Source organism: Passer montanus, unplaced genomic scaffold (assembly GCF_014805655.1).
Source record: "Passer montanus isolate IOZ18808 unplaced genomic scaffold, ASM1480565v1 scaffold153, whole genome shotgun sequence".
NCBI classification, from domain to species: Eukaryota; Metazoa; Chordata; class Aves; order Passeriformes; family Passeridae; genus Passer; species Passer montanus.
In genome coordinates this window covers 499,695-523,223 of record NW_024362385.1, presented here as the reverse complement: position 1 = coordinate 523,223, position 23,529 = coordinate 499,695, and the positions used below count along the sequence as shown (strand labels likewise).

Here is a 23,529-nt window from a genome sequence, read left to right as displayed (position 1 = left end):
AACCTCCTCACTGCAGTAGCTGATCAGGTTGGACCCTGACAAAGAGGAGCTTGCTCACTTGACTTTTCTTTCTGAAAAGTTGCCATTGTTTTCCCTAACCCATATTAGTTCCTCAAGATTGTTTATACCCAGTCTCAGATACTCTTGTGACAGCTCTCTGCAGGTGGGAATGGTGCTGCTTGTACCCTGCGAGAACTACTGATCCTTGTACTTTAGCCCAAATGTGCCTCTGAGGGATGAACCACTATTAAAAAATGAGTCCATGCTGACTCTTGAAAGGAAGATTAACAGGTAGAAATTGAGGATGACTGTGTTTGGCAACACTTTCCCCGCCCTGCCATTACCAAACAAATAGCAGCACAAAATCTTCAGTGATAAGGCAGTGTGTTCTATGAAGCAGGAAGCATAAATTACACAAACATGTCAGTGGGCCTTTAAAAGCCTGTATTGTGAAAGACATTTGATGACTACAAAACACATTCTCCTTTGAATTTTTCCTTGTCTCTTCAGTTTGTACTCATTGTTCTTAAGAAACCCAGAGGCAATACCAATGAAGTTGCATCAGATGACATTAAAAACAGGAGGAGGTCAAAGTCAAATAAGCCTGTTAGAAATTAATTTGTTCTTTTTTTTCTTTTTCGTTGAGAAGCCAGTTATCCTCTATTGATAAAGCAAGAGGGAATATTGATAAAGCATCTGGGAGAAGACAGTACTTTTCATTTTGTTGCTACCCTTCTGCAGCTCTAACTTTAAATGCAGCAGGTGAACACGATGGCATGGTGTCCTCCTTTTACCTCAAAGGAAGCCATAAAGGAAATTTAGGTGGGGGTGGATGATACAGCGGTCTGTAATCCACTAGAGGCCATTGTGACACAGAATAAAGGGTGCTTGGCAAAGCCTTGCAGTCCAGTGCTGCTCAGGCTGTCCTCTCAGCTCACCTCGCAGGGATGAGTCAAGGAGTTTATTTAGTGGTTATTCAAGGAGCAGCAGAGTGGAAAAGTGATTCCTCTCGATGCTGGGAAATTTCCTATGTATTATGGAGGAAATTCTGCTGGGCAGAAGCATTGTCTTGTGCATGTAGTTGATATTCCAGCAACATGGAGTGTATCTTACTGTAGCATTTTGGACACAACCTGCAGCACTGGACAGTTATTTGAAATCTAGAAATACTTCTGACAATTTATTTTTTATTTGCAGTGTTTTAAAAAAAAACTGGCTGCCTAAGGATTGTTGAGGAAATACTGTGACAGCAGTTAGAAGTCAACTAGTTCACACTCTCTCACTCATCTGTGAAAATTAGTGAAGAAAAAGGTGATTTTTGAGGAAATGTATTTCTGCTGGGATGGATGGTGAGCTGTGAGAAAATTTAAATTTGCTAGTGATGCAAAGAGAATCCTGGCAACTGAAGAAGAGGAGAAAAGGAATAAAATCAGGACAAATGCAGCTGTCAGAAGATCAGGTAATACTCAGAAAGGAAGAAAAAGGGATATCCAAGGGGGCAAGGCTTCTTGCTGTATAAGGGTGTATATCAGAGGGTAGACAAGTGATGATCTCTAGCAACTCCTAGATGTCAGAAGAAAGACCTGATGTAATTTGTCATTTCCGTTTGTCCCTGCAGCTACCTGAAGACACAGCAACAGCACTGAAATGTTTTAAGTCAGTCAACCAACTCTGGTCTTCCATTGAAGAACAGTGCCAGATTGGCTGATTAACATTAATGAGATTATTCTTCAACTCTTTTCTGCTATATACTATACACTACAAGACACACACAAGACTTTTTTAAAAAATTAATACATATATGAGGATATTATTTTAGAAATCAGTATAGAAACATTTAACAGCTGCATTTAAAAAAATACCAGAATGAGAGAGACAGTTCAATGTCATTGTGGCAAACAGATTGTTTCTTGTTGCAATATCAGAATCTTTCTTGAGCTGGAATTTAGGAAACAGCAAGCCTAATGAGCCTTTATCTGATCTTCCTGAAAGTGGCATAACTCAGAGACAATTCTACTGTAGTCAACAAACCTGATATTCATGTAAGTTGGTGTATGTGAATGTAAGCTCAGGCTCCCGGTCTCAGGGGAAACCTCAAGATTGCCTTTCTTACCTCTTTTACTTGAAGGACCTGGAAGCGCATTCCTGCGTGGAAAATACATCTCTGGAAAACAAGATAGCCACTTGGATGTCTGAAGGCACTGATACCACTTGTTTTTAAGGCAATAGCTGCTCACCCTGTGAGGGTGCTGGGAAACCTGGTCAGAGAGTGACTATCAACACCAAGTTGCATATTAAGGAAATCACAGAAAACTGATTTATTACTCAAAAAAAAATTTTTTTTTATTTATAAAAGTTTTCACATGTGTTTTCAGACAAGAATATTCCAAGGACTATGAGAGAGAGAGAAAGAGAGAGGAAAAAAGGAATGCTTGCTCAATAGGCAGGTTTTTTTTAAAAATAGAAATACATTAATTTAATTAATAAAGCATTGAGTGTGCATTGTAGGCCCTATATTTTTAAAGATTTAGAAAGCTAATATAATATGAATCCAGCCATATAATCCTGTGTTCAAAGAAAGTGAAATAATTACAATGTAACCTCATCTTCTGTATTTCCTCATTTCCTTAGGGCCACAGTTTCAAAAGGACTAAAAAACATAGCAACAACACATTCCAACACTTCCCCCTGATTATGGGAAAGCACCCTGCCCTCCAAACCTAGGTAGGTGTTGATGCACTTGATACCTCCAGCCTTTTCCTCTATGAGCTGTCAGAGGAGTGGATCACATGTGTGTGTCACAGGAGTCAGGTCTTTATTTCAGCCTTTGGGCCTGCTCCAGCAAGCACTGAGAATTAGGCTTGGGCTTTGTTATCTGAAGAGGTTTCATGGGTTTCCACTGAAACACTGTGTGGTACTCAGCACTGCTACCAATAAGGTTTGAGGAATTGAGCTGCTCTACAAATTTGGATATTAACCTGCCCAGACAAGAGTGCATTTCCTTTTAGACTCAAAGGCACTTCCCCAAGTTGGTCTTTTAAATGACCTGTGAGACCCTCAGCCTGTGATAATACCACCCCAGGCAGATTCCTGTATCTGCATGGCTGCCTTGGCCTCTTTCTGGACTTGTGGACCACCTCAGCGATCTATCAGCATGGAGCTTGCTGGAAGATGGATGGCTCAGAGAAAAGTGAGGGAAGAGTTAGGCTTTGTTGGAAGTGTTTAGCAGCTTCTCTTGGGAAAGCTAGAAAAAGCCTGAATAATTGACAGGAGCAGGAGTAGGCATGGTCAGACCTCTAATGCAAACTCTGACTAAATTTGAAGGGTCCTGTGGACCTCAGTAAATCATAACAAAAATGTCTTTCAGTAATACCACGAGCATCTCTGCTTCTGCTGATTATTTTATTCATGATTCTTGGATATCTTTAAGGGTTGCTTGGGGGTTTTTTGTGGCCTTGAGTAAACCAAGGCATTAGGAAGCATTTGGCTGCTGATTTTGTGGAGACCTGAATCTATAATCTAACAATCATGATCACTAACTAGACAGCTGCTTCACAGTGCATCCAGAAGAAAAAAAAAAATCTTTATTTAAGCAATATAAACTAAACCATGTTTATTACTTTGGTGGTTTGCTTTATTTGAGATATTTGGATCTGCTTTTCTCCTGTCTTTGAATCTTCTAGGGCAGAATCAACTCCTTTCCAATGACACTTTCTTCTTGAGGACTTCTGGAAATTAATTTAATTGGATCTTTTCCTTGATTTTCAAAATTGGGGGATACAAAATTATTTTGAACTGTTTTTTCATTAACTAATTTCCTTAATCCTCTGAAGGATTTGGCTGTGCTAATGGTTTTGTAATAAATACTTAAAATACTACTCTCAAACAGTCTCTCCTCAGCTAGGACAAAGCCTCACCATCACCACATTTTGGTGACTTCAGCAGCACATGTGGATGACAGAAATGCTTCAGTCTTGAGAGTAGCCACTTCCCTATTTTTTTAATTGTCTCACTGTGGCAAGAATGTTTGTCTTTCTTCTTCTTTTACACAATGAAACAAAGTTCTCCACCACACTATTCTTCAAACCTTCCTTTTCCAGTGCCTGGAAAAGACTTCTTCTCAGCCCATGCTGTAGCCTTCTGAAATAAAGCTTTTTGTATGCAGTGAGGAGTGCATCATACTTTGGCCTTAACTGGAATGTGCACAGCTTTGTGAAGTTTCTCAGAATGACTCAAGGAGTGGAAGCAAATAAAAAACCACAGAGATATTTGTATCTTCAATGTGCTTCAAGTAACTGCATTATTACCACAGCACCTCTGAGACTTCCTTCTTTTGCAGATTGCACATTGTCACCACTTCCTAAAGAGCTGTGTCTATTTATTGAAACTCAAGAGTTTTATTTAACTCTTGAGCTCGTGTAAAAAACATTTCTCCTTATCCATATAATTTAGGCAAACATCTCAAAATTTTAGTGCCCCTAGCGACTCACAATAATCCTTATTAGACATGCATTGAACATAGCCTCATTTTTAAAGGGAACCAGCTTAAGCATGTGTGAAAATAATATTGTTAATTTCTTTGGTTGCCTGGCTTTGCAATTAGGACCCAATTTATGAGCACAGTTAAAATGCCAGCTGATATGATACTCTCAGGCTGTGGCAGGGATTGCAACCAGAACTTTCATATAATTATAAATAAATCATAGACTTGAGTGAAGTGCTGGATTTGAGGTTTTGTTGCCTACAACTGACGCACATGGAATTGAGGTGAGATCGCTGTAGGAATGCAAATTATGTGGTTATGTCTCACTGGAGGGAGGAAGTTAAGGGCATAATTCCCATCAACCTCTCCCAGGATCCCAGCATTGGCACTTAGATTTGGAAATGCTGCTATGGGCATTGTCGTGTGTTCAGTCATTTAATCCCAGAGTAAGTGAAGGGAAATGTTTCAGGAGAAGCTGGGAGCTAGTTGGAATTTTGACGTGAGAAACACCGGAGATCTCTTCCCTCACAAAAGCAGATGTGTTAAAATGAGTTTTTGTCTGTGACAGGCCACACACTTGCTGCCATCATCTTGAATGCCACGTAAGTGGTGTTGGACGTGGTCAGGTGAACATGCAGCAGGCTGATTCTGAAGGAGCCACAACAGCAGCTGAAAATCTGCCTGAAGTGGCTGATGGCTGCTGTGCTGGAGAATCACAGCACTCCTGGTATGAGCAGTGAACAGCAGTGAGTTGGGGAAGTGGCATATTTTGGTTTTAATTTTGCAGGTTTAAGCCCCTGCCAAGACTACAGTGTGAGCCAAAACCACAGAATTTCAAAATGTGTCTTAACAGCAAACCGAAAAATCAATATGTCTTTCTCATTTTCCTGGAGCATGACAGAAAAGCCAGTTAATCAATAGGTGTCTTTCTGTTCATTTCAGGGAGCACTGTATAAGATCCTGATGGACAAAAATAAACAGAGGGAAAATGAGGAATCTGCTGTCATGTAGAAGGCACTGCTCTGATAGGAGATCTATGCCCTGTAAATAGATATAGCACTGCAGACTTGCACTTCAGACCCCAGCAGAAATGCATTTTGAGGACTATCTACTCGAGTTCATTTCTGCATGGGAGATTGACTAAGTAAACACTGAATTGTAAACCTCTGTCTGTTTACAAAAGGGCACAACTGTAGATAAAAGCATGGTAAATTGTGAGAGATTTAATTGACAACACTGGAGGAATCTTGGTTGGTACTATACTTAGATGGCCAAGGTGCTAAGGATGCTTCTATAACAAAACTGCACTCAAGGAAACATTGGCAGATTGAAGAGAAATTATAAGAGTGTAAATTTTTTACACAATTTTTTTCAACTAACTGTAATGGTGGTTTATAATGAAACTAGGAGGCCAACTTTGGTCTCTACATGAGCAGAGCTCCATGGATCTGGCTCAGAAGTCACAAAAAATTTATCTGAAGATAAATTATTATGTTTAAATTATTTGTTTTTTTCACAGATTAATGTTAATTCACATATGCACACTTTCTTGCACTTTTCACATATTCAGCAATGGAAGTTTTACAGACAAAACCAAATGCAGTCTCTGAGTCAGGCTGCTTCTACCACTGTGTTACTGAAATTTCTAATCATCATCTCATGACAATAGTTTTAAGGGATTTATGAAAAAGTAGCAGAGAATACACTTTTCTGTAATTTACTATTTCCTGTAATTCATCATACAGTTTTATTCCCCAGATTGCTTTGACTTTTTTTCAGGAGTATCATATATCACAGTCCAACTACTAGTGACCCTTCTCCAGCTGATATTCTTCTGCTTTTGTGCACTGTTTATTACTGTTTCACTGCAAAGACAATTATGAAAGGTAAAGCAAGAGACAACAAGTCTGGGTAGGAGATTTGACTAGAAAGCTCCCAGTGTGGGGCTTTGTTTGATTTACCAAAAACCCCAAAGTTTCAATTAAGAACTTTGGGTATCATGGAAGTGGTAAGCAAAATTCTATAGTACACGCGGCACAGAAAGTCAGACTAGATAGTCTGCCTATCCTTTCTGCTTTTTTGATACATCAAGTCTACTTCAAATCTACTGAGACCACTGGCAAATATTAAGCATAGCTCCACCAAGTACATTTGGAATGGATTCACCTTTAAAAAAGCATAGGCAACAAAACAATATTAAACTAAAGCAAAGATAAAGGTGGCAACATCAAGTAGTAAATGCAAAGAAACAAGTAATATGAAGGCTGGCAAAGGTAGGAGTCTATATTAACTGCTTCACTTTCAAAGCTGGAGAGTGCCACAAGCTCTCACTTTTTTGAGTGGTTTGTTTAGTAGAAGGTGGGAAATAATAGGCTATTTTCAGGAGGAGGGGCTGTTGCTACACATAAGTAAAAAACAAGCTACAATTTTATGAGGACAGAAATTACCTTCAACAAAGGACAATACAAACATATCGAAGGCAGTGTTCCAGAGTTTTTGGATTGCCCCCATGGGTTTTGATAGCAATATTAGTACCATTACAACTAGGCCACTTGAACATATAGATGAGGAAATACAGATTAGGGTGCAATGTTTATCACGTGCCTTTTCCAAATCCATTCTTTCTCTATGTATTTGTGTACACTTGGAATCATTCAGCATTCCCAGCAGTTATGTGAGGAATGTCTGCAGTGTCAGTAGTCTTCCTATTGTGGCAGAAGATGGTAAAATAATTTATGAGTTAGCTGGGAGCTAGAAATTTCACATTCAGTTTCCAGCACTGTCACAATCTTCCTGTATGGCCCTGGGTAAGGCACGCAATCTTTCTTTCACCCAGTTCCTTATCTGTGCTTTGACTATGTGAAAAAAATTCTGTTTATCTCTCTGAAAAATCATCTCTACTGTCTCACCTGCAAAGTGGCACCCTGATCCACAGCACACTTTTTTATGTCCCTCTGTGAGTTGCACATCAAAAGTCAGTCTGAGTAACCAGAACTCACCCACTCAAAGTTTTTTAGCAACTTGGAAGTACAGCAAGAATCTGGTATGGCTCTGCGCTACCACTTCACAAGCTCATATCTGCCCTGGTGAGTGGTAACAACTTGATGAAAGTGTTACCAAGTGTATTCCTAGTTTTGTGAAAATGCATTTACTCTTAACTGGAGCAGTTCTAGGAAATGGGAAGTCAGGCATGTAGTAATTACACAGCTTGTCAGAGATAAGTGCAGGGGACCAACAGTGCAGTGCACGGCACTCTGCTGGGTGGAATCAACATGCTGAAGCTGTGCCCCAAAAGGTCTTATCTTTCAGAAGGTCTTCTCTTTGCCCATATTAAAATGTAAATAATAAGCCTAACAGCTGGAGGAGCAATTTGAGCCCTCCTTGGAGTCACACCTTTCTACTAATCATTCTGAGGAACAGCTGGAATAGAAATAAAAATACAAGAGGCCTCAACGGAAGGACTAGTAACATGACAACTGAGAAAGGGAGACTCTCTTTTGTTGTCACACTTTTCCTTTTACATGTTGTCTCAACACCTCAGCAATAGTAGGGCAACAGTAGACACTTGCACCATCCTTTCATGAAAACTATGAAATAGGAATCAACAGCAGACCACTGCCTTTAAAGGGTTGCTCAAACCTTTTTTCTGTATTAAAAGACTTTTTTTTTCTATTTTCATCTTCTCACAGATACCCAAGTTCTCTTGGAAAGTGGCTTTTCTCCAGGATTATGTGATCCATGTACAGTGAGCATTTTTTCCTTTATTTTTTGTCTAATTTGTGGGATTGCCTGAAGGGTGTTCCCTGTTTCATCACAATTCTTTTGTTTGTTGTCTGAATTGACTGGAAATGTCCACAATTTTTCCTGCAGTGCTGAGCTGTGACCAGTCATGGACGTCACATGGAGGAAGTGAGGAGCTGATTCTGCAAGGCAAAGTCACTGGGACTTGAGGGTATGTTGGAGATTTTTCTTCCTTCACTGATATGACTTCCCAGAGTTGTGGGATGACTGGCTCTGTGGCATTAATCTGGTTGCTTAGTCTTTATCTTCACCTCATGACCTAAGCACGCTGATTCACACAGCCATCTCAAAAGACCAGTGATATCTACTTAAATGTTTAAATGAATTTAACATCTGAATCTATATTAGTTTTCATCATATGTTAAAATATTTTTAAATAACATGATAATATAATTGTATTTATCTTTCTTTTTGATATCTTATCTCTGTTACCGTCAATAATAATTTCTCATTATTGATAATGAGAGTCATATTAGTGACTGAATTTCAAATGGATTTTTTTCACCTGCACCCTAGAACCCCTCTGTTAGTATTGCTCCACTTTTGTTCAGATATGCCCACAACAGTTCTGTTTTCCTTTTGCTTTTAAGTTTTCCCTATCCATAAAGGAGCCTCATCCACATCTTGATGCAATGGGCTATGTTTGCAGCACGTCTTTTAATCCAAGAACCTCCATTCTATGTCTTGCCAAAACCCTAGCAGAATCTCTAGTACAGATTAACTCCTGGGAGCAATATTTTACTATCATAAGGGCATATCATACCTAGGGAGATGAAACTGACTTATTGCCTCTGGAAGATAATTGTCTGCACCTCTTAAATGGCCTGTGAAGGCCTTGAGGAGGCATCTTGCTAACTCGTGAAGGGCAGTTGTTATTCTGTCAGCATGTGAGAGCTCCAAAATAAAAATACCAGACATATCCTTTTTCAAAGTCCTCAGAACTTCAAGGGTTAATATACATTCATTTCCTTTCATTTTGTATTTGATTGCTTTTAAACATAGTAAGGATCAAAACTTTTGAACACTGATACCTATGGCAAGCCTCCCTCTGACTTCCACGAGATGGGAATTTGGCTCTCAAGAATGTGTGTCTGGGGAGGATGCATTGAAAGAAACGGTGATTGTCAAAGCACATTGGAATTTAGAGCACATTTGTTGCAAAGATAGAAGCTTGCTGGGGTATCTGATTGTCAGAATCAATTTTATTTTCCTTACTGCACATATGCACATATTTGAACCTTGTCATGCTGCAAAGGGAAATACCTCATTAGATTTCACTAGAGTTTCTTCAGAGTTGTTTATACACTACAGCCAATAAAGATATTTTTATTTAATAAATGAAATACTGGAAAGGCCTGCTCTATCAGGAAATTGAAGGAAGTGCATTTATCCCTGGTAAAGATGAAGCTCTATTTTATAGGGTGCAGAAAGCCTGCAATGTGTATTATTTTTCAAATAGTTGAAAGATTTATAGTGGTAAATGGTTTCTTTAAATGGTTTCTTTTTCAGTCTATTGATCATATTAACTGCAACAAAACAAATGTTACAAATAAAAACAAAAATAAGCCAAGAGTATTCCTACATTCTGTATTTTCAATTATGATTTTAACAGAAATTAATCACTTGTCCTTTTTTCATTTGGAAACAGTTTTACTTCCCTTTTCCCCACTGGACATATAATTTTGATTTATAAACACAGCAATCTGGAGCAAAGGGAAGTTTTAAGCACTGTGCATATTCCTGCTGAGGCCTAGAATTATTTTGCTTAGAATTTTTATCTTCCTCCTTTGTATTTTCAGGTCAATTTTAGCTTTCCACTTTAGAGATTAAAAACATGGCTGCAGATGACATTGTTTGCCCATTTCAAATTCACACAGTCCTAAGGCCACATCTTGCATGCAAGGCCCCATTTTATAAACATGGTGACAGGTTCTTCCAGTCAAAATGTGCTTTCAACTGGGATAAACCTGTCTCCCCATGTTAAGACTTATAAATCTTCTCCACTGAGCTATTTACAACAGCTACTGCATGCTTACTTTATTGACTCTGAATGAATAAATCAGTTTTCCACATCACCTTATTCTCTTTGCTGATGTTTTGATTTGGTGTCTATCCAAAAGTCTCTGATCATAGACACATGATTATAAAACCATCTCTTGCACTAAAAACTATTTAAGGAACAAGCGATGGAATTAACTTCTTTTAGATATTGTTTTACACTCACATTTGAACTTGGGGATGTACATTTTTCACAGGGCTCATTTCTGCTGGGCAGAACACTCTGATAAGACTGCAGAAGCCAAGAAATTAAATGAGCATTTTTTTCATCATTCACTGCTTGGCTTGAGCTTCCACAACACACATTCTGTGTCTTTAACTCAGCTGGGCTCTTTGAATGGATGCAGGTGTCTCTCCCCTTTAAAGATTTTTCAAATCTTTAAAAGAGTTTCATAGGTTTGTTTTGATAAAATTGGGATTTTTTTTTTCCTGCTGCACCACTCAGGTGGAATTTTGCTGAACTATGACAGAGAAAAGGATTGGCCATCAGAGATTTACAGTAAGGGTTTTTTTCCATCTAGGAAATTTAGAAACATATTTTTATTCACAACTTAGGCTTGAAATTTGAAAACCTTTCGTATAAAGGCTGCAGGACATCCCTAGGAAAACATTTCGCATACTAAGATCAGAGACTGGCCTGTGTCTCAGCAATAACATCTGTCATTTTTGCTTCATAACTCTGGGAAGAAAGGGACTGACATGAGCATTTCTAAATTTCCACTGGAATCTAATATTTTTTTTTAATCCTGTGTGTAATTAAAAACTAGAGGGAGCCTGCAGAATGCAAGCAGCATTTAGTGATGGAAGTAACATGAAGACCAGCCTGGAAAGGCTTTTGATTTCACAGGAAAAGAGCCCCTGAGACTGGAACATGGAGGAGTTCAAACCCCTTGTAAAGCCCTCTGCTCATTTTCAAAGACAAAATCCAAATCTTAGCCTACAGCTCATCCAGAGCTGAAAGACCACTGCAGCATGACATTTGGCAATTCCTGTTGTAGAAGAGGAATTGGTTTTGCAAATTTTGCTTTTTATGAGGATATTGCAATCAGAAATGGACAAGTGTCATTTTTATTTTGAGAGAATGGCAGATAGCTGATGGGAATGCGGGATGTGCAGGGACCTGCAGAGGGGCTGTCTTGGAAGGTCTTGTTGTCATTACTTTTGATGTCTCAAAGATCTGTGATATAAATATTGTCTTTTCCAAACAATGTGTCTTTTTGTTTGTACTCAGCTAAGGCCTGTGCATCTAAAAAGGTTGCACTGAACTTCCTGAAACCAAATTTCTATGTTTTACTATCTGGAATAGAGAAGCAACATGCTTTCACACATTATTCTTCAGAGAATATAACATTATTTTATCAAGAGAATCTGATTTTTTCATGCACTGACAGTTGTAGCTTAATTAGACTAAGCTCTTCATGGCATGCTTGGAAAAGAAGTCAGTGTCTGTATAACTCGCTGAAAGTCTAGACAACATCTCAGTGTACATGGCTTGTGCCCATCTAAGTGGTAGCACCTAAGAGGTCAGGGAATTGCATTGAATTCACCATTTAATTTCAAGTAAAGTCATCTAAAGATAAAACAGAAGTGACTCAAACTGGTGACACTGCTGATCTTAGGCTTCCCATCTTTGTGTTTCCCTGTTCATCCTTTACTGGAATAAAACAGGGAGGAGAGATTCTGTACGGGTCTTGTGCTGATGAGCCCCTCAGTGGCACCCTTGGTAAGGGTTACATCTTCCCTCTGTGGCTTAAATAACACTCATCTACCTCTAACCCTTTCCTGAATTGCCTCAGTGAGGGGCAGGGTTGCACTACAGTCTCACAATGTAATTTGGTGGTAGTTTATTCAAAAGAGAAGTGAGGACAAATTCACTCACTTAAGATATCAGCTGTCCTCTTTTTCTTCCCACTGGCTTTATAAAACAATGACAAGGCACTTAGAGAGACAGAATAAACCTGATAAATCTGGGTCTCTGTTTTGCTTGCAGTATTTTCTTACAACAGCTGTTAACAAACATCAGCAAGGCACCAATAATACAGTTAAAAAAGCAAGAAACCAAGCCAGAGAAAGTCCAGCAATTTCCCATTGTAGAGAAAACCAGAAAAATTTAAATTTTGAGGTACATTATCTCTCTGGGACTATTTCAGATGAAAAAATTTAGTCTGGTACATGATAATAGAACATTAAAACACCAAAGAGCAGTAACAGACAAGAGATTAACTTAAGCACCTCCTAAAAATAAAAAATTTTACTTTGTCCCGGAAAACAGTGACACCAGCATATGACCTATCACAGAGACAGTGCAGAAAGATAGTGGGGATTCAGAAAGAAGGATGATACCACAAGTAAAACAACACTTATGAGGAAATCTGAAGACAAATGGCAAGACAGCAACAGATGTTTTCCCTTAAGGTCATAAATGAAAACAGAAATCCTTATGCACGGGAGCTTTTCTGGAGAAATATGTCTGTATCAGAGCATGAAACACTAGTGAAAGAAAAACACAGCACAAAAAAAAAACAACCAAGAATCAAAGCAAACCATTTTCCTCTTTTTGCAAGGAGAATCGGGGTGGATGCCCAGGTAGCTGGTGATGCGCTGTTGTTTGAGGGGCAATTATCTCTTCCCACCAAGACGATGGGAATGGACTCACAGCACAGGGTTCTGGTAAAGTCTGGATGATTCTTTGCCTAGGATACCTGGCACAAGATTTGGCCTGAGGTTCTTTTGCCAGGGAGAGGAAGGACAGTGCTGCTGACTGCATGGGCTGAAGCAGGGAATGGGGGTGGTACAAGGGCAGAAAGCTGCGCCCCCTCACCAGGAGGCTGCCAGCTAAACTGTCCTGGCTAAGTTCATGCTTTGCTGGCAGCATTCCTGGGTGGCCTCTGGGCTCAAATTCAGGCCATGAGGTGCCCTTTAAAAGTCATAACAAGTTGTGTATGAAGTGCCAGGGCACAGGCTGGGCACAAGTGAATGCTCCAAGATGTGTTATCCCATTCTAGCAGGAGACATACTGCGGGCATCTGTGGCCTGAGCACATCCACAACCCTGACTTTCTACACACAACTCTGCTCTTTATTTTTCCCCAACAAAATCCACATTTGATCTCTGATCAAGAAAAATGCAGGGAAAAGTGCTTTCTCAGACCCCCTCTCGTTCAAGACTGACATTATCAGTCTGGTATATTCGCAGGGCTATTGGGTGTCCGGAAGAGGAAATGACTGGGATCTGAGTGTACCGTTCAAGCCTAAACCAAACACCTCCACAGATTTTGATCAGACTATTAGGAAAGGTAATTTAGCACCTGGGGAAGATAGGGTTTGGAGCTTGTATTTGGCACGCCAGCCAGCCATCTCAGAATGGACCTGCCAGATGAGATATTGTGTCAAACAAAAGTTTGCGGAGGTGTTAAGTGCAAAAGCATTCCTGAACCGATAGAATATAAAAAACACAAAACTCCACTTTTGCCAGGAAAGAATAGTGCCTGTGTGTTTTTCAGAATGCTGCTTGTATAAATAGCCAGAAAAGAAGGGAAACAGGAATAAGAAAAAGTACCACTGTGGTTTTCACAGTTCTGATAAACTTGGTGCACACATAGAAGAGCTCTGGAAGCCATCTGGTTGTACAGCCAGTGTAGGGTGTGCTCTGATGGCTCATAGACGTGCCTGCTCAGTAGCAGAGCTACCAGAGATTTCTGCTACACAGCCTGACTGTGAATGGAAAAAAAGAGTATTTGCACGTGTGTATGTGAGTTTGGATCACTGAATGAGGTGGTGGATGAAATTTCAATGAACATAAAGGACTTTTGAGCCCTTGCCCCATTTTTATAAGTGACTGTGTGTTGCAGATTCAACATAATGCCATGGCAACACCACAAAGAAGTTACCATTCCTCAGCCAAAGCACTAAAACCACCTTAGAATGCTTGAGCTGAGAACTCATCCTACTCATGTGGTGTAACTCTGACTGCAGGATAGCCCTGTCACAGTGCACAAGCAGCTTGTCAAGGGGTGGGTGGTAAGCTTTGTTGCCATAATTAATCTTTGTATGCCAGCACATAGTGTCCTGCTTTGGTTCTACATGCATTTTTTGAGAGAATTCCTAAATTGCTTAAATAACTTCTGGATTCTTGGGGGAAAAAAAAGAATATAAAAAAGCTAAATAGTTTGAATCAACAGGAAAGCTGACCATGAGCAGATTTGTGAAATATTATAACACTGTTATTGTGGGTTTTCAATTGCAGAACCAGGAATAAAATGACACAAATATAATCAAAGAAGAAATAAAAGCCTGGAAAAATAATGTTAGCCAACATTGTTTTATGAACATCAGTCTCCTTGGACAGATCTGATTACGTCCTCAGGTGAGATTATAACTCGCTTGATAAAAATGACTACATAAATATAAGAGGCATTTTAAGACTTTTGACTACTACTGCATGACATTTAGGCTTTCAAAAATTACACAATATAGTAGCACATGTGATGTACTAAATGGTGTAAGGAGCCAAATAAACATCAGAACCCTAGAAAGAGTCACCATCAAGGGCATAGGCAGGGAGGGGAGCTCTAAACTCCTCTTTTGATTAGTCAGGAGAAGTGGCTGACTTCTGAAATCTTTGTGTTTGAAGAAAGAAAAAACTAGCCAGGTGTTTATACAGCCTATTAAATATCTGAAAAAAATATCACCCAGCCAGACCCAAGCTAATTAGCCTAGAATGGCAGTTAGACTAACCCTTGGATATTTCTAAATTAACCATTTTGAGGAGACACTCAAGAGACAGTGGGATTCAGTTTCTCAAGAAAAAAAAAAGGAATATACTTGCTAATCTGAGAAATAAATATTAAAGAATGCAAATTGGTTTGAATTGGTTTATGTTTGGTTCCTAGAGTTATTCTTTAGATCTTAATTTCTGGAATTCACATGTCAAATTCAAATTTGAAAACCATTCTGCAAAAATATGTCTTCCTTGCCTTTATAATACTGTTGTACTGATGCTCCCTAGTTTTCCTTCAGTGTTTCACAGTTAGCACACTTTTCAGTTTAATACGTTTCTTTCATAGGACATGAAGAAAATTTCAGTATAAGAGTTTTCCATAACCTGTGAATCATGTGGTTCTTTCATTATATTTATTGTTATTTACAATACAAATAAAATGAGAAGGGGTTTTTTTGTGGAGGAGGGCATGAGGCACCTTGTATTTTAGTTTTAAAATAGCAGTAGGTCCCTCCCATAATATAGGGTAAATCATAGTACCATTGTGAAAATTCAGAGAATAACATGAACATAAACAAAGGTGAAAGAGAGCAAACTATTTCCAGCAGACATTATGTAGCAAACTAAAGACAGAAATTTTCCAAAAATTTTTTTAAAACCCCAGAACTCCTGGAAAAGTTGTGCATTATTTTTGAAGGTATTTTTACTCATTATTTCTGTAGCAGAAATACTGATTTTGTAATGTATTGTGCTAATGTAGTATATATGTAAGTATGTAATTATAAATCACTGAATATACCAATGTAATTCATTGCTTATATTTTTCCTTGATGTGCATTTCAGTGCATCTTTAACCAGATTTTATTGTAAGTTTAAACTAGGAAGTCTGTGTAACAGAGACAAATAATATGTACAGATAACTAAAAAGTAGCTGTATAAAAATCTTTCTTTGTAGCCCAGACTTTAGAGACAGTGCACTTTTTATAGACATTTTTAGAGGGAAAACCAAACAAGTCTGGTTGTTATACAATGTGGCACAGAGTTTGTCCAAATCTGCTCATCAAGGAGATTTCACTCTCTCACTTGGGGCATGGAAGGCCAGTGGCTGGATAGTGGAGAATTGAGTAGCAGTCCAAGGTGGTAATGGGGTGATTATCCACTTGATTGATACAAGGTCCTGGAGGGGTATAATAACAGGGTAATTTTTAAATTCAAGTTTGCATTCCTGAGGAGACAGGAGGACACTGAAATGAGCACTGCTGTTGCATTTCCAAAAGCATCAGCTTCCCTAAAGCATCTGAATGACACCACCATTTGTCATCAACCTTGTTGTCTCTTACACTGAGCATTTGTTTCAACAAAACCTCTCCCTCTCTGTCCTTCTTTACAACACAGACATCTTCAGGTGCTGTGCTGAGCCCCATCAGGCGATACCTCAAAAGAGAATTGGGCAAACCCACTTGGATCAGCAGAGTAACTTCACATTCCCTTGCTGACGCCCACAGCACAGACGTAGCACCCCCACACTAACTAGCATTCAATATGAGAACCAAATCTTCCCCTGTGCATTGCTGGAGTTCTAAACTGTTTCTGCTTTCCCTCTCACATCCCTTTGAGCTAACCACATACCCTTGCTACTGTTGTCCTGTAACTGCCTTGAAAAAGAAAACAAAATAGAAAAGAAAAAAAAGTATCAGAAATCCCCTAACTAATTTTAATAGCTGGGGAGCTGGCAAGCAGAAGTGTATGGGCTGTAGAACTGAAACAGGTGTGGTTTAAGCATTTTCCACATTTGGTTTTGGCAAAAACATGAACAGGGGGTATTAATTCTTCCACACTGATAATGGGGTCTTGGAATCTATTATCTGAATTCTTAGCAGAATTCCTTGTGTACTCAAATGTGCAAGAAAAAATGGAAATTATGGTTTTCTTTCTTTTTTTTTAATTAGAACCAGATAGAAATGCTTTTTTGGTGTGTGTGTGTGAATTTTACTGAAGTATTTTTTATTTAGAGTGAGCTACACGTGAAGACATCCCCACACCTCTCCTAGAAGAGTCAGCTGGATCCCCCTCTCTAACAAATGCCCCACTGATGGATTTGCATCTCTATGCAAATGTGCACGTGTTTGCATACTTGCCTGTAACCTGTGGGGCTTCACCAGGTTTGGTGCACTTGCACAATAAAAATAGTCTATTGTCACCAGCATCTCTCTGCAAATATAAGACGAATAAGATGTCAGGTGCCCCTAGTTTTGGTAAAGGCTGCAGCTGGCAGGGCACCAGATTTAACACACAAAGTGAATGAATGAATGTGTCATTTGGTATTATACGTGGCAAATTCTGCCTTTCTCTTATTCTCCATTCCCTCTGTTCTGCCCAAGCTTCCGTATCTTGGGGAGACACAAAATCTTTGTCAAGGAAATTCTGTGGTGTCTATGCCACCTGTGGATGGTATAGATTATATACTCTGGTGATGGTATCCCACATGTTTCTTCTCAGTGGAGAGCACAATTTACAGATTTTCTCAAAACTCCTCTAAAGAACCCCTCAATACTCATTTCTTCCAAAATGCGGAGAGTTATTTGGCTACTAATAATAGATGGATGATGATCACAAACCTGCCTGTAGCAATGCAGGATGAGGGAAGCTTGCACTGGAAAACCTGCAGCCAGCTCTCAGAACGGGCATTAGATTTTTGATCCTTTGTTCTTTGGCTCTTAATCACCCTAACTCTTGAACTCCCCCACTCTCACTCTAACAACAAACCTCAGCATCTCTGCTGAAGTTGCTCTCAGGGTTTGCAGAGGCACAGGTTTGTATTTCACCCAGGTGAGGAAGGCACTGTTAGAGATCCTTCAGCCTGAGTGCTCTGCATACCACACCATCAGCTATAGGAGCAGAACTGGCTTTGTCTATTTTAAAAGAATAAAAATTGGTCCACTCCTCTTAGGAAAGACAAGGCTTGTGGCTGGTTGTCAGACACCAAGTCTCAGATAGACAGACAGCCTCTGTGCCATGCCAAGACAAGGTTTCTCCTGCAGGGTCTGTGATCTGTGTGTGGCCCTTCATCAAAGCTGGGGCTTTAGGGCTCGCAGAAACCAGTCAAAGCAGCCGGATGTTCATAGATTTACAGATACTCAAGAAACATGGTTCTTCAGACCTAAACTATTTTCAGTGGTTTCTTCCTGTTAGATTTTTCTGTAAGGAGAAGTAATACAACAGTAGTAAATTATCTCTAGGGTTTGGGGTTTAGGGTTTTTTTTTTCCTATTTCACCAGTCATTCCTTGCTAAAGAAGGATCATGTAGTTTCAATAGTCAAATTGAAGTTTATACTCAATGTTATGTTTATCCCAACCTGAAATCTGAATATTTGAGGCATGGATCTTGTATCCCAATACGTGTCATGACTCTAAGTGCTCTAAAAACATTACTTTTCCATTCTGTTTGAGATCAAACTTCTCAGCTCATTTTTGGAGTTCTTGAAATCCTCACATTGCAGCTCTCATTTTTCAGCAGGATCATTCATTGTTTTCCAGTTCCTTTCAGGTCTTCAGCTTCTTAGCATCTTTTGCATAGTTTGGTTAATTTAATGCTCTTCAGTTTTGCCTTCAGTTTTCCGTTGATTTCGCTGTGCTTGCTCTGGTTGCTCTGGTGGCAGCATTCTCCTCACTGCCTGAGACCTCTGTCAACACAACAATCCCTGTCAATCACCTACACCCAAATTCAGCTTTATAGCAAGTCCCATAGGAAAAGCCAATTGCAAACGAGAGGAGTTCTCAATGAAAAGTGAAACCACATTGATTTCTGCACGTTCAGACTTCAGCAACCTTTTTCATTCATCAGCCAAGCAGAATACCCTGGAAAGCCCATTATCCATAGAAGGCCAAAGGATACAGGTTTATTCAAAGCAGTGCTCAGGAAGGGTGGGGTAATGTCAAAGGCCCAACATAGTGCTTTGCAGCTCTGAAATCCCAGCAGTTTTTGCGAGCTGTAGCAGGACTCAGCTGTGTGGGCACCAAGCTGCGAGGCCACACACAGCATCTGTGGCTAAGCACCCACACAGCCAGCGCTGTCCTAAAAAAATGGAAAAAAAATTTATAATGCTGAATCAGACTCCCAGAGCCTAACCAAAAAACAGGCACATAAACTACAATTTTTGTTACAGAAACTCTGGTTGGGAGCAGAGATGTTGTAGAAATGCTGGAGAAGAGGGGAAATATTCCTAGTGTTAAAAGCAAGCTGGAGTTCATGGCATTTGACCACAATAATTTTCTTGGCTGCTATGGTTCCATGAGTGATTTAAGAGGGTTTAAGGTTAATAAACCATAGTTGCATATTATTATCTGTGCTGCTCTTGCACTCTTGCTAGTAATGCCATTTATTCATAGATTTATGATGATCACCTTAGTACTACAGAGATTATGTGTTTTTTTAGGAACAGTTGCTGGTAGAGGGAAAAAATTAGATGGTGGAGAAAGAGGGACTTGATCTTCTAATCTTTAGTTCTCCTACATCCAAGTTATAAAAGTCATTGGTCCATAACTTGGTCGGTTTGGGGTTTAGGGTAAAAAAAAAAAAACCAAAAAAAAAAAAAACAAAAAAAAAAAAAAAACCAAAAAAAAACAAACCAAGAAAACTAACTACCAATTCTGCTCCTCACCTAACCTGCATAAACATTAATTTAAATGTATCAAAAATCATTGCTGGTCTCAACACAACTGACTGATGGGTAGGTCACAAAAAGTACAGGGGAGAAGAAGAAAAAGCAACATAAAAATATTTTCCCTTCATAAAAGAAGTAGTCTTTGCCTTTAACATATTTCACAAACTTATTTCTTTTAAGAAAAAATAAGGATTTTCTTCTATTTTTTTTTCATCTTTCATTGCTTCAATACTTTAAAACCATACTGTAAAAGATGAAGGATATTAATCTGTCATAAAAAGCTTAACACACAATGATATAAATGGCTGGAAAATTATCTACAAGATTGTTAAACCACAGAGTAATTATTAATTATTAAAGCCTTAGTTCAAAAATATTCTAAAGGAGTTTTCCTGCTTTCTGTTAGTTCAGGAAGAGAAAAAGCCAGAAAGAAAGAAAAGCCTATAGTCCATTTCCAGTCTCTCTTGCTTTCTGAGCTGAACTCTGCATACAAATCTATATTTGTAAGACACCCTCATCTACCAGTTAATCAAAACCCTGGAAATTCAAGGAAACCTGTGTTTATGGAAATCTGGCATTTCTGTAAAGTTTTGAATGAGAGCTAAATAGAGCAGTTCATCTCATTGAAACTAATGGCTTCTGCCAAGTGGTTTTGCAGCAATGGGTCTTCTGGCACAGTCAACATTTAGGAATTCATTTATGAGCTGGGTTAGCTGGAGACTCTGGAATTCAAATTTATGTCTATGACTTAGTGGTTTATTCCTGAGAGGTCTCTGTAAAGAAATTGTAATCAATTTACCAAACTTGGACTTTGTAATATGCAGAATCGAAAGCTGGACTTTTTTCAAGATTTAGGGCTTGGGATTTTTTTCCCCCTTTCCCCAGAGGACAATTGCAAACTGTACACATGTATATTGTGTAACTGAAAGAGGCTTTTTAATCACCCATTTATACTTGCTTTTGAAAAAGCTTTGTCCCTGTGCTCTTGACTTCCTACGGGCCTGATCCTGCTCCCACTGAATTTTCCTGCTGGGGAACAGAACCTTACTTCAGATGAAGTCACATTTGCACATAAAAAGCAGAGAAATGTGTGGCTTATCACACAAGTTGATTTTATTTCAATTAGCATTTGCATGAACATGCAGTCAGGCTCTATTAAGCACTTGTTTGATTTGCTTTAAAAAAATACATGTCTCCAGGAGCTGGCCAGCATATTTGAATATTGGCTTTTTTTCTGAATCATAAAAACCCAGACATTTTTAGCAAGCAACGAACAAGAATTGCTCTACGCTTTCAATACAGCTATAAATTTGCTTCTTTTTTCCCCTTTTAGAACTTCTTTGAAGAACTCATTGAATAAATTAACAACTTGGAAAGCTGCCTGCCGTTTTTGTTGGCTTTGGGTTTCAGGGACTTGCTTGGTAAACAAAAGTCAATGGATTCAAGCAGTAACAAAGTAATTTAAATGATTAATCAAGTGTTAAAACTAGCTTAACCTCTCCTGTTTTACAAACTCTATATCACCCTCACTAAACTAATAGAGGAGTAAGACACCCATCTGGAAATCTCATCTGAAATATTATATTGAGAATCAAAAATTCAGCCAAGCAGTATGGTTTGTAGGGATATCCTGGCGGATAATAAATTGCATTAATCTTACTTAAATTTTCCATCTAAATCATGTCTTGAGACCATATTGCACTGAGGGGAATGTGCCTAGTTTTGAATGTATTGTGCTACTGAAAAGGTTATTAAAAGGGAAAAAAAACAGATAATGACTTTCCTTGTTTTTCTTCTGACTGCTTTTTTCCATATTGAGGAACCTATGTTAAATATTCTGGCACTAATGAAGAAAGTCTGCTTTCTCCTGCCAGTGCTTATGTTTTCTAAAAGAAGATAAGAAATTCACATATTCAGAACATTTGAGGCGATTTTTTTTCCAACCAGAAATTATATGCATGGATAAAAATAACCCCAGAATTTTCCCAGCATCGTCGGAGCTAAGTATTTTCCTCATCCTACTCTTTCAGAAGAGTTTCACTTTTCCAGTTACACAGAGTATGAAAACAATATTGGAAAAGCTCCCCTAGGATTTTCATCAACTTGCTGAAAGAAGTCCAAAAGTTATTGAGTTCTACCCATCTCTTCTGCTCTTGCCCACACCAGTGTCATTTACTAAGTCTTAAATTAAATAAAAGAAGTTACAATGAAAAGAAGAGTTGTTTAAAACCACAACCCCTTGGAAACTGGGAGCAACGCTGTCAGCCATGCCAGTGGATGGGAAGCAGAGCTCCACAGGCAGAAGTATCACTCCACTTGGTGGATTTGTCCTCAAAGCAAAAGGAAGGGACCACACCTGGTGCTGGGTGTCCTGGGTGTGCATAGGCACAATTGGGCTGCAATAAGCAGGAATGATCCCAGGGCTTCTGCCCAACTCCAGCAAGGATGAGGGATGATGCCAGCACATTACTGAAGAGACCAAATGGGAAGGCTGCTTCCACTAGGCTCTGATATTTGCCTGAGGTCCTCACTCGGCTAAAGGATGAGTGAATGCATACTGAAGAAGAAACTGCTGCCAGCTGGCACCAGAAAAGCTGTAGATGTGCTGCAGGTGTGGGACACAGTCAAGGTCGTGTCCCTATCTGGGGAGGCAAGAAGGGAAAGAGAGATGACAGAAGCCGTAAGCCCACAGATATCAGCAGGATGGGGCCTGACATGCTAGTTAGAATAGACAGCAGGGTGGCTGTTGCCAGAGCTGTGCACAGAAAGATGTGAGTCTCACCAAACACAGGAACCACATAATTCAGACCCAAGAGAAGGTTTAATTCCAAAGAGCGTTACACAATACTGTGCAGTGTCACTATGATGCACAACTTCTTTCTCTTCCTTCTGAAAATTTGACCCAGAAGCTCTGGAATTTTTCAGTGGCTGATGTCAGTATTTCAACCCAAATCTCAAGCTTTAGAGCACTGTTGGAGTAGGTGTGTGCCAGGGTGGTCTGAAATGACAGAGGGGAATGGTCCCTCTGATTGCCTCAGGACTCTCCTGGCTGGAGGCTCAATATGTACAGTGAAGCGGGGGCTGAGGTGGATGGAAACACCTTTCTTCTCTCCCCACCCATGCCCAAGCTCAACTCCTTCCAGACACATGCCTACAACCCTAGGCTGACCAGCTGTACAAGAAAGGGACAGGGTTAGTTCCTCCTGAAGATGTGACTCCTGCTGTTTGTCCCACCATGGAAACTGAGGCTCTTGCCTGCTTTTGCAAGTGCTGTCAACTCTGCAAATGCTGCAGTCATCACAGCAAAGGACTGCTGGCTCTTTGAAGCCCCTCAAGAATCCCCAAATATGTTTTTCCCTCTTTCTGCAGCATCAAAAGCCCCAACAAAACTATTTTCCATGCAAATTGTTTTTGCACAACTAGGAAAATACTGAACCAGCAAATTGTTCTTGGGAAACAAATTCCCATTAAAATCAATGAGACAAGCTTCCCACTTGTTTCTATGGTGCTTTGTTATATATTAAACAGCCTTATGAAAAGAAAATATTCCAGATACATTTAGAAGTATTACCACTTCAATATGCTGCTGCTAAATCACAAATCAAGCATAAAAATGAGTCATCTGAGCTCAAAGTTTATGCATTTCCTTACACAATTGTTGCAATCAGCTCTGCATTGACTTTTTAAACTCCAGTAAATAAAAATTAAAGTTATCCATCAAAGGTAGTAAATACTTTCAAGACGCCTGAAGACCCTTAATTCTTCCCTGAAGTCCAGGCACATGGAAAAGGAAAAGGGGGGGGG

At 39.3% G+C, this 23,529-nt stretch overlaps 1 long non-coding RNA gene across 1 annotated transcript in view; it reads left to right on the top strand.

Moving 5' to 3' along the window:
• Nucleotides 1-23,529, top strand: part of LOC120498867 — a 217,063-nt gene that overhangs the window by 168,524 nt on the left and 25,010 nt on the right. Inside the window, exons 4-6 of the long non-coding RNA XR_005626772.1 lie at nucleotides 8,173-8,228; nucleotides 8,354-8,435; nucleotides 14,588-14,707. This is a non-coding gene — a long non-coding RNA (uncharacterized LOC120498867). The remainder of the gene's footprint in view (nucleotides 1-8,172; nucleotides 8,229-8,353; nucleotides 8,436-14,587; nucleotides 14,708-23,529) is intronic.